A 9,964-nucleotide genomic window follows, 5' to 3' on the forward strand; every position below is an offset into this window, starting at 1 on the left:
TCTCCTTATCGTTTTCCTTCAGGAAATACAAATACAGCAACTCGTGTAGCCCAAACATCACCTGGTTTCGCACACAAAGGTCCTCCAGTGCCATCAGTAACCTCCAACCATTCGGCATAATCTGGGATTGGGCGATCATGAAGTGGTTCAGGACCTCCCAGACAAGGCGAGGGATGGGAAACCTCAGCCCATCGTGAAACCATTTCTCGTAGACACTCACCCAATCTTTTGACTCCCAGTCGACCCGCTCGTATGACTGCGATGCCCTGATTTCGATGGAATCTGGATATGATACATCATCCAGATCTGCCACACATCATTGTCCTTTAGTAAGGCGGATAATCCCAGCTCAGTATCCCACTACAAGGCCTACTCGGCTCGTCCTCAAAGCCACTACCGGTGGAAGGTGAACTCCCAGAATCACCAACTTTATCAGAGTCTTCCCCACTCGCCCCATGCATATCCGACTCATCATCACTCGGGGTGGCACCACTCGTTCCAGGGGCAGCCACGTTCACCCCGGTCGGTATATCGATCAGAACGGCCCAACCTTTGGGCATCATCATTATGGTCGAGGTATTCTCGTTCTCATCCCCAACTTCTGATTCAGCTCCATTCGAGTTGCCCGACCCTGACCTAGACGTTAGGGAATCTACCCACTCGCCCTGGGAGATCAACCTCCCCAATTAAGAGCCTACTCTTCCCAAAACCTAACAGCGTTTGATCACCACTTGCCCCGCACCACCGATCGACTCACTCCCAAAAAACTAACTTTGCTTTGTTGCCCCACTCGCCCCGAGACACCGACTGGCTGGTTAAACACCAAAACTCTCCCAACTCCTACTCGACCTTTGACTCGATCCAGACGATCGAATATCAACTTAGAGTCAACCAATGACCACCCGGTCTGAAAGACCGGTCGACCCAGAAATACTACCAAACTTCAAACCCCCAGCCGAACGCTACACTCGACTCGGTCAAGCAGACCGAGATGAGTCGAATGGGAAACTCAAAAAAATTAACTCCATCTTCCAAAAACCTAGAAAAGCCACCATGAAACCAGATTTTTCTATCATCGACAAAAGTATTTTTTTCCCTTCTCTGTTGACCCGAAATTCAAACCTATTCGAAAACCAAAACATGACAACTCCTAAAAAACTTTCCAAACCTCCCAGAAATCCACCAAACGCATAAAATCCTCCCAAACTTCGCTCAATCTCTCCATAAAAACACCGCAGAAATGAAGAAAAGAAGAAACCAAACAGAAAAGAGCATAAAGGAATGAATTTTTAACCGTAGAAGTAGCCAAAATCCAGAAATCCTCCAAAGCTGCAAAGTTAACCCAAAACCCAAAGAAAAATGTGAAGTGAAAAAGAAAGGAGGGAGAAGATGAAAAGATCGGTCGCCCCACATATTTTATCAGCGAAAAGATGTCAGGCTCAACATGTGGCGGCCGACGATTGGTCATCGAGAATCGCACGATTTTAATGTTCCTACCAAAATGCAAAAGATTCCTCAACTATACACGTGTTGCAAGGTAACCACTCGTTCGGTTCACCCTATCGAGCAGAGTTACCATTGGGATTATTGACTGTCCAGCCTCAGTTCTCCAGCCCCATACCAAACATTGCTCAACAAACATTGAGCTCCACCCATCGGTCATCCCGACTGAGCGAGCAAGTTTCCCCGATTTGAATCACACGTAATCCCATCCATTCGGATTCAACCAACAAGCCTACAGCACCGCCAAGTCTAGCCTAATGTATTCCGCTCAGCGGGAAGTACCAACAGGGCATGTTTTCAAGGGTTGCTCACGCACACGCTCACACAGCCCGTTACACTGAGTCAGATCACTTCTAGGGGACAACTCGCATAGCTATTCGTCCTACACACTGAATGAACACTATCATGGGAGGATTCACACACCTTCTCGCCCGGGAGGGCATACCAAGTGAGGTGATTTCGTGCACTCTTTCAAATGCTCCCTTAACTCGATACATTGGATGAGTCCAGCAAGGTCGACTCACCTCTTCACTCGGTCAGGCGCACTAAACACGTGCATAACTACGTTTCACCTCATATGGTACACTGGCAAACCAATCTCCCCGCCGACAACAAGAGCTTACATCATTCGTTCCAGGGAATAGAGAAGCATCACATCCATAAACTCAGCCGGTCGATCTCAAAGGCTGATCAGATATGTCTCCAGACAATGTCTACTCTCTAAGCTAAGTAGAGAGTGGGGGGCAAACTATTAGGACCAAAAAACGTGCTCGGCCTAAAGACGGAGACACCTCCAACAAAGATGAAAGCTCAAGCCCAATTCTGATGGGGCCCAAATTAGAGTTCTGTAGATGAGGCCCGTTCGGTATGTTTTTCCAGCTCCTTACTATTTGGACCCAGGCCTCCTGATCCTAGAACGCCTTCTAGGCTTACGATCAACTCGGAGTCCATAGTCGCCTACGAACAACAGTACTACTTGAACTCTACTAAGGGAGTCAATGGCTATCCCAATTCGTCTAAGGTCCGTATCCTAGGCATACTGGGACTACCTTTCCTACTAAGATAAGGGAGCCAAAGGCTCCACTCTTTGAGGAGACCACCGCTACAAGGACTCTCAGTCCCACCAGGATTCAGGGACCATACAGTCACTATTTAAGCAGAGGTCAGCCCTCTCACAAAGGACAGAGACATTACACCTTCAGACCCTGAAGTTCTCACTCTTGAGAACTTCGCATTACAGCCATAGTCACAGTCCTCGACTAGACTTCTGGTAACCTTTCTTCTCCCTAACCCTCACTACACTAGTCTCACTCAGCCTTGCTGACTTGAGCGTTGGAGTGCCTACGGCAAACACCACCTTGGTGTTTTCTGTCTTCTTCACGCTTTGTTTCTTTACGTGTGCAGGTGCAATAGATCGCTAGTGGCCTCAACCTCACGGGATCAGTCCCTCTTTCCGTACAGGTAGATTTTTACGTCTACAACTTTATATTATAATTTTGTTCATAGTTTTCAAATATCTGATTAAATCTTATTTTTTTGTCGTTCTTCTCTTAAATTCATGATTTTCAGCTTGGATTCTCAATAATCATTTATTGTCTTAACATCATTATTATTATGCTTCAATTTCAAAGCTTGGAACTCATTACATGAAATAATGAAATTTAATTACACTATCAGCGTGAGTAGTTAAGATTTAAGAAGACGACAGGATACTGAGTTAAATTCCAATAATCGAAAGAGCTGGAGCATGCATGCACACTTGAATGTTGTATATCATCTAAGACACAACACACAAGTAATATTTAGTTTGGTTGAATCTATTTTCCATGCATGCTTAAACGACCAAATTTCATGTCAACATGCAATCTCACAAATTTATCCCTTGAAAAGGTGGATTATATTATGAGTATGAAAAGCAATAATTAATTAATTAAGTTTATCAAAGCAATATATTATAGATAGGAACTCAATTTGTGAATCAATTAAAGTCATGAGTACGCTACTTCACGATATTGAAAAACACACATTAATTAGATAATCCAAGACATGAGTATGGTGCCACTCTCTAAACTTGTATAACTATATATATAGCAGCAATTTGTCAAATAAAAAGGTATTAATATAAATCTTCAAAAATAAATTTCAGTTACCCCTTCTATTTTTATGGCGTGTATTTCCTCTTTACTTCAATTTCAATCTGCTCGCCAGGTGAACAAGACTTGCTATACACATTTTTTTTTTTTGGGTAATTAAAATTTAAATAGAAAGAGAAAAATAATGTACAAAGAGACTTATAAAAGCAACCAACCTACCATAGAACAAACCCTTGAGGTAGGATTAAAAACAAAAATCTAACCAAGACAAAAGAGCTACACAAAACACTATCTCTCAATGCATATCCTATGCACATTTTACCGTTCAAAAAACAAAGAATGTCACAAAAGGTAACTCTACTATCCTCCTTTAGATTGTACTACATAAGACCTTTATGAGGCGTTTGGATCATATAATGTTTAATTATAGGAGGATATATTATATTAACGGAAAAATAGATAACCTAGAATATTACTGGAAATGTTTAGAAAATGTATTTGGTTGATTCGAATAAATTGGTGAATAATATGTTTGGTTGAGAGGATAAATTGGTCGGTATGTTATATAGATTACTAAATTGCCCTCCTTTTTAAATATTAATATAATAGTATTTTTTATTATTATTTTTGAACCATTATTTTAACCCCCTACATTTGAAATTTTGCTAAAACACTCCAGTAATATAAAACTTTAATTTGTAGCAAAAGCACCCCCACCCACTCCAAGCCACTGCCAGCAACTAGCCACCACCACCGGCAGTCGACAAAATGGCACATGACTGGTCGTATATGGCCGACTGTGTGCCAACAAAGCCATTTCTGGCCATGGATCATAAATCCATGGCTGCTTTACGGCCAGATCTATGGCTGTTTCACAACTGCATCTTTGATTGTGAAACGACCATAGAAACGCCAGATCTGGCTGTTTTCGACCATAGATCTGTGATCTATGACTGGAAAAGGCTTTATCGGCGCACGAAAGAATCATTATACATTAAAAGTAAATATATTGATATCTCAAGACTCCCCCTCAAGCTTGTGGTTGGTAAATGTCATAAACGTCAAGCTTCCGTAATAGATATGAATGTTGTCTACTACACAGTGGTTTGGTGAAAATGTTAGTTGGTTGCTCTACAGTACCAATGTGCATGGTTTTAATGATTCATTCCTAAATTTTTCCTCTTACGAAGTGACAGTCAATCTCTACGTGTTTCGTTCTTTCATGAAACAGTGAATTTGCTGCAATATCATATGCTACAATATCATTTGCTGCCTTATTATCAAAATATAAATGGACAGGGTCTTTCACTTGTACTTCTAGATCTCCCAATAATCCAAGAATCTAAGTGATCTCATAGGTGGTTTTGGCCATAGCTCTATATTTAGCTTTTGTTGATAAGGGAGACATAGTGGACTGTTTCTTTGTTTTCCACGAAATCAATGCTCCTCCAAGTTTTATACAAAACCCAATAAGTGACCCCCTTGTCATTAGACATGTGCCCCAATCTAAGTCGCAATAAGTCGTGACATCTAAGTTTGCATTTCGAGATAGGAGAAGTCACAATCCAAGGCATCCCTTTAAATATTTGATTACCTTCATTACTGCATCCATGTAAGATTGTTTCGGTCCATGCATGAACTGACTAAGGATGTAGATTGCGTAACTAATGTCTGATCGTGTCATAGTGAGATAGTCTATAGATAAGACAACCTACAACTCTTTGATAATGTGACGCATCTTCCAATGGTGGATCCACTTATGAGGATTATATTTCTTTGTCATACTCTTAGGTGGTGAGTTTGGAGTTCTGCTCAATAGGAATAATGTCACGCCCCCTCCTAGGTATTCCCTATCACGTCAAATCTGGGTGCTCCGAGAGACTCAGGATCCTAAGAGGAGGGTGAATTTTTTAAAATCAATTAACAAAACTAAAAGATAAAGTATTACATGCAATTCTTAAAAACATAATACTCGAAATCAATTTACAAATACATTGTATCAGAGTGCTTTAATATGTACAAACATCATGTCGATGAACATTCGTCTGTGGCCAACCGAAAGCTTGTAGGATGCGCCTCACGTACCCTGTATGTAATCCTGGGGAAAAACATAAAACAGTGAGTTATAAAGCCCAGTGAGTGGATAATACAATTTATAATTGAAAATAATTTCAACCTTAAACTTACATGAGAAACACTTGCATTTCATGTAACACGTAACCATTCCCTTAGCGAGATCACACTTTCCTTGTATGAATTCCGGACACGATAAATCCTTAATTCGCATCCACTCATACCCAACAAGGAATTTTGCATCCTTGTACACACCTTCCAAATACCTTGGATCATCATGTGATAACTCATATAAACAATACATCAATCATCGAAGCAGAGAAGGCATTTCTCGACATGGAAATCCTCACTTACTCACAACAATACTCACCAAGTATTCACAAGCTCCACCCTAGCCTATACCCACCAGGTATACACAAATTCCAGTACCCCAGCCTATACTCGCTGGGTAGTTAACAAATTCTCCTCATATCGTTTTTACAACCACCACTACTACCCCTACACTAGTACTCAAGGTCTCTAGTATAGACAACCAACTAGGTCACCCACACTCTATCCTCGAGGTAGGACCATCCATAGTCTATCTTTGGGATGGCTAATTCATCACAAGATAATCATACTCGACCCATAGTCTATCAAAAGGAAAAAAAAAAAAGAAAACAAAAAAAAAAAAAAAACCACAATCCATCCTCAGGGCATCATGTATCAATATCCCACCCACGATTTATCCTCCGGGTGGTACCATCCATAGTCTATCCTCGGGATGGCATACTCATCATTGGATAACCATACTCGACCCACTAGAGAATAAGACCCAAAAACCCAATCAACATATTTTTGGGCCTTATTTGCAATAGACCGGCTTGCTTAATCAACTACACTCACTAATTCAATTAAAACCCATTTACACATTTTACTCAACTACTTCAATTTAATCCAATAGCCCAACCGTTCACTAGGCCTTAATAATGACAACCAGCCCAACTCAACAATTAAAACCCAATATACTCCTTACTCTCAACTTACTATATTGGGTCGAGCCCATCTCTTCATTATAAGTCATCCATGCTTCCAATTTATTCTCTGAATTTCCAAATATTTTTCTTGCTGCAAATGTTTCTAATAGTGCTTAATTGTGGCACCAAAGGTTAGGGCATGTTCCTTATACAATATTACATCATATGCATAAAGATTTTGATGTTTCTAATCCTCGTAACTGCACTGCTTGTCCATTAGCTAAGCAAACTAGGGTTCCCTTCCGTCATAGTACTTCAATTTCTAATTGCATTTTTGAATTGTTACATGTAGATGTTTGGGGTCCATATAGGATTCCAACACATGGAAATGCTAGGTATTTCCTTACTTTGGCTGATTCAACTTTTTCAGGAACTTGGGTTTACATTTGCTTCCTATACCTCTTCATTGTGACAACTAGGCTGCTAATCACATTACATCAAATCCCATCTTCCATGAGAGGACTAAACACATCGACATTGATTGTCACATTGTGAGAGAACAACTTAAACTGGGAGTCATTACCACTGCTTATATGTCATCATCTGAACAGCCTGCAGACTTGCTCACTAAAGCTCTTGTTAGTCCACTGCATTCCAGATTGTTAAGCAAGTTAGGTGTGCTTAACATCTACCACCATCCAACTTGAGGGTGGAGGGGGTGGTGGGGGGTGGTTAACATGTACAGTTCAGTTTAATTCAGTTTTATTAGTTTGTTTAAATGTAACAGTTTTAATTAGTTTGTTAGTTTGTTACTGTTATTGTTAAGAGAGTTAGTTACAAGTTTGGTTAGTTATTAACTAGAGTTAGTTAACTACAGTTAGTAGTTTACTGAGTTAGTTTGTAAATATAAAAGACAATGTACAAATTGTATTTTTTTAACCCGAAATAATACACAGCAGTTTCCCCAATTTTCTCTCTTCTACATCATGGACATACCTTTGAAGAATAGATATTTGAATATAAATTATTTGCGTTTTAAGAAGATAACAGTACATAAGAGAAGAATTTGGTGCTGTAGAATTCTCTGGAAGGGTGATTTTTAAAACATCTTGAATGTAATGTTTAATCATTATTGATATTCTATGATTAATATACATGTTTTAATTATGAGTAATACTTACACTTACAAAGAAATCTTACAAAAATTTTCATACAAAGTGATATGACAAAAAATGAATAGAAGAGTGAATTTAATGAGTTTGACTTTTTGTTTCACCCTTCCATTCATTTTTTGCCATCTCACTTTGTATGAAAATTTTTATAAGATTTCTTTGTAAGTATAGTATTATTGTTTAATTATTATGAGAACGATTTCTTAGTTTAAAAAGTAAAGAGCAAAAATATAAATCAACTGTACGTACCGCTTCAACATTGGCCTTAATTTGTTTGATCTCGTCAATAGAGAAATTTATAGTAGCTATTGTGATTGGCCGAAACTCAGTTCCAGGATCCCCAGATCGAATTGGAGTTTGATCATCTTCTACCAGAGTACTCTTTGTTATGCTCCAAAGAAAATCCGAAACAGTGTTGGAAACCACAGATAAAATCTTAGGCACACTCTTCAAAATGTGGTTACTCTTGGAGGGTGACTGAACAGAAGGAAATGTCAAGGGTAGCGAAGGATTATCAGCCCTTTGTAAACATGAAAGAAGGGCTCCCATCAAAGAGATGCCATCACCAAGTGAATGTTGAAGCTTGAATATTAAAACACCGGCTGCATTGCTGGTAGGGTATTTGAATATATGGATTTCCCATAAAGGTTGGTTATTTGGAATTTGGTCCGCTACTATTTTGGCTATATAGTCATCAAAGTATTTGTCATAAGATTCTGGTGAAAGTCCCAAGGGGAAGATGGGCACGACTACGTGATCTTTGAGCTTCACTTCAACCCGCTTCCACTGTTTCTCTCCACTTTCGTCTACAAACTGTTCACAGTAATCTCCATTTATAGTTAGCTTATAGAGTATCATAAGAATTAAATAAAATTTTTACAGATAGGTACTTGGAGATAATAAAATACAGTAGTTAGAAATTTATTTATTTATTTTTGCTTTATAAAAGCATATGATATATCAAGGGCAGTGCAGTGCTTGAATTGAATGTAACTGGAAAAATTATATAGAGTTGGAGTTGAGTTGAATGTAACTGGAAAAGTATATATTGAGAAAAGAGAGAAGAAGAAAGTACCATGATAGAGGAGAAACGTGGGTTGATGGAGAGAAAGAGATCCTCGATCAACGACATAAGAGGTAAATCATCAATGGGTACTTCAAATTCTAGAAAAGCGTAAACTTAAAGTGAAAGAGCTGAACTATTCAAGTATTAAACAGAAGGGCTTACAGGTTCGTTGATCATCTCCATTCTAGTTTTATTTGCTTGAGCAGAGAGCACCAGGGCATGATCGTATAAATAATAAGTAGCACCCATGTATACAGTGTTTACATATAAATTTAGGAATCCAAATTGATGTGTGGTATCATGATATCATCCATTAATTCATGTCATTTTTTCCTATTTAAAAAATTTCGTATGTCATTTTTTTTGCACGGAGAATTTATATAATATTATTTATAAAAGTAATGTTACAGTTATCGAAGGATGCGCATCGAATTCATACATCGAATAACATGGCACAATCTTAACCGTCTATTAATTTGAATTAATATTAATAAACGGTCAGGATTTCTTCATGTTATTTAATACACGTCCTTCGATAACGTATTATTTTCTTATTTATAAATAATAGTTAATGGATGGGCCAATTTAAAAAAAAAAAAAGAAAAATTAAATATGTTACTTTATTTTATTTAACTTTAGCCCACCCTTAATTTTTATTTTAAATATTAAAAAATGTGACCCACACTCAAATTTAGGACTATACAGTCTTGATCCCTGCTTTAATACTAAAAGACTTGCCCACTCAACTTTTAGAAAAAATTTGTTAAGTTTTTTCAAAGATTAAAAAAAAGTAAAAGTAAAAAAAATGAAAAAGTAGGTTTTGTCTTTTTTTTCATATTCCACTTTTTCAACTTCTCTTTTACTGTAAAAGTTTTACATGTGACGGCTGAGATTCAACCTGCAAGTCTGCAACCAGAAATTCAAAAAAATCTCACTCTCAACTTCTCTCACTCACGTCTCCCAAAGGTTAACTTACTAAAATATTGAAGTTTTAAGTTTAAATAAACTCTTTAGATGGTTAAATCTGTGATTTAACAAGAATATTTAAGATTAATGTTAAAATTATATTAAAAACTGTAGGAAAATATGCAAGAAAATGAT

General features: G+C 38.1%; 1 pseudogene; it reads right to left on the reverse strand.

Moving 5' to 3' along the window:
- Nucleotides 1–326: 326 nt before the first annotated feature.
- Nucleotides 327–9,112, reverse strand: LOC116134906 (annotated as a pseudogene).
- Between the last annotated feature and the right edge of the window lie 852 nt (nucleotides 9,113–9,964).

Source organism: Pistacia vera, unplaced genomic scaffold (genome assembly GCF_008641045.1).
Source record: "Pistacia vera cultivar Batoury unplaced genomic scaffold, PisVer_v2 Contig292, whole genome shotgun sequence".
NCBI lineage: Eukaryota > Viridiplantae > Streptophyta > Magnoliopsida > Sapindales > Anacardiaceae > Pistacia > Pistacia vera.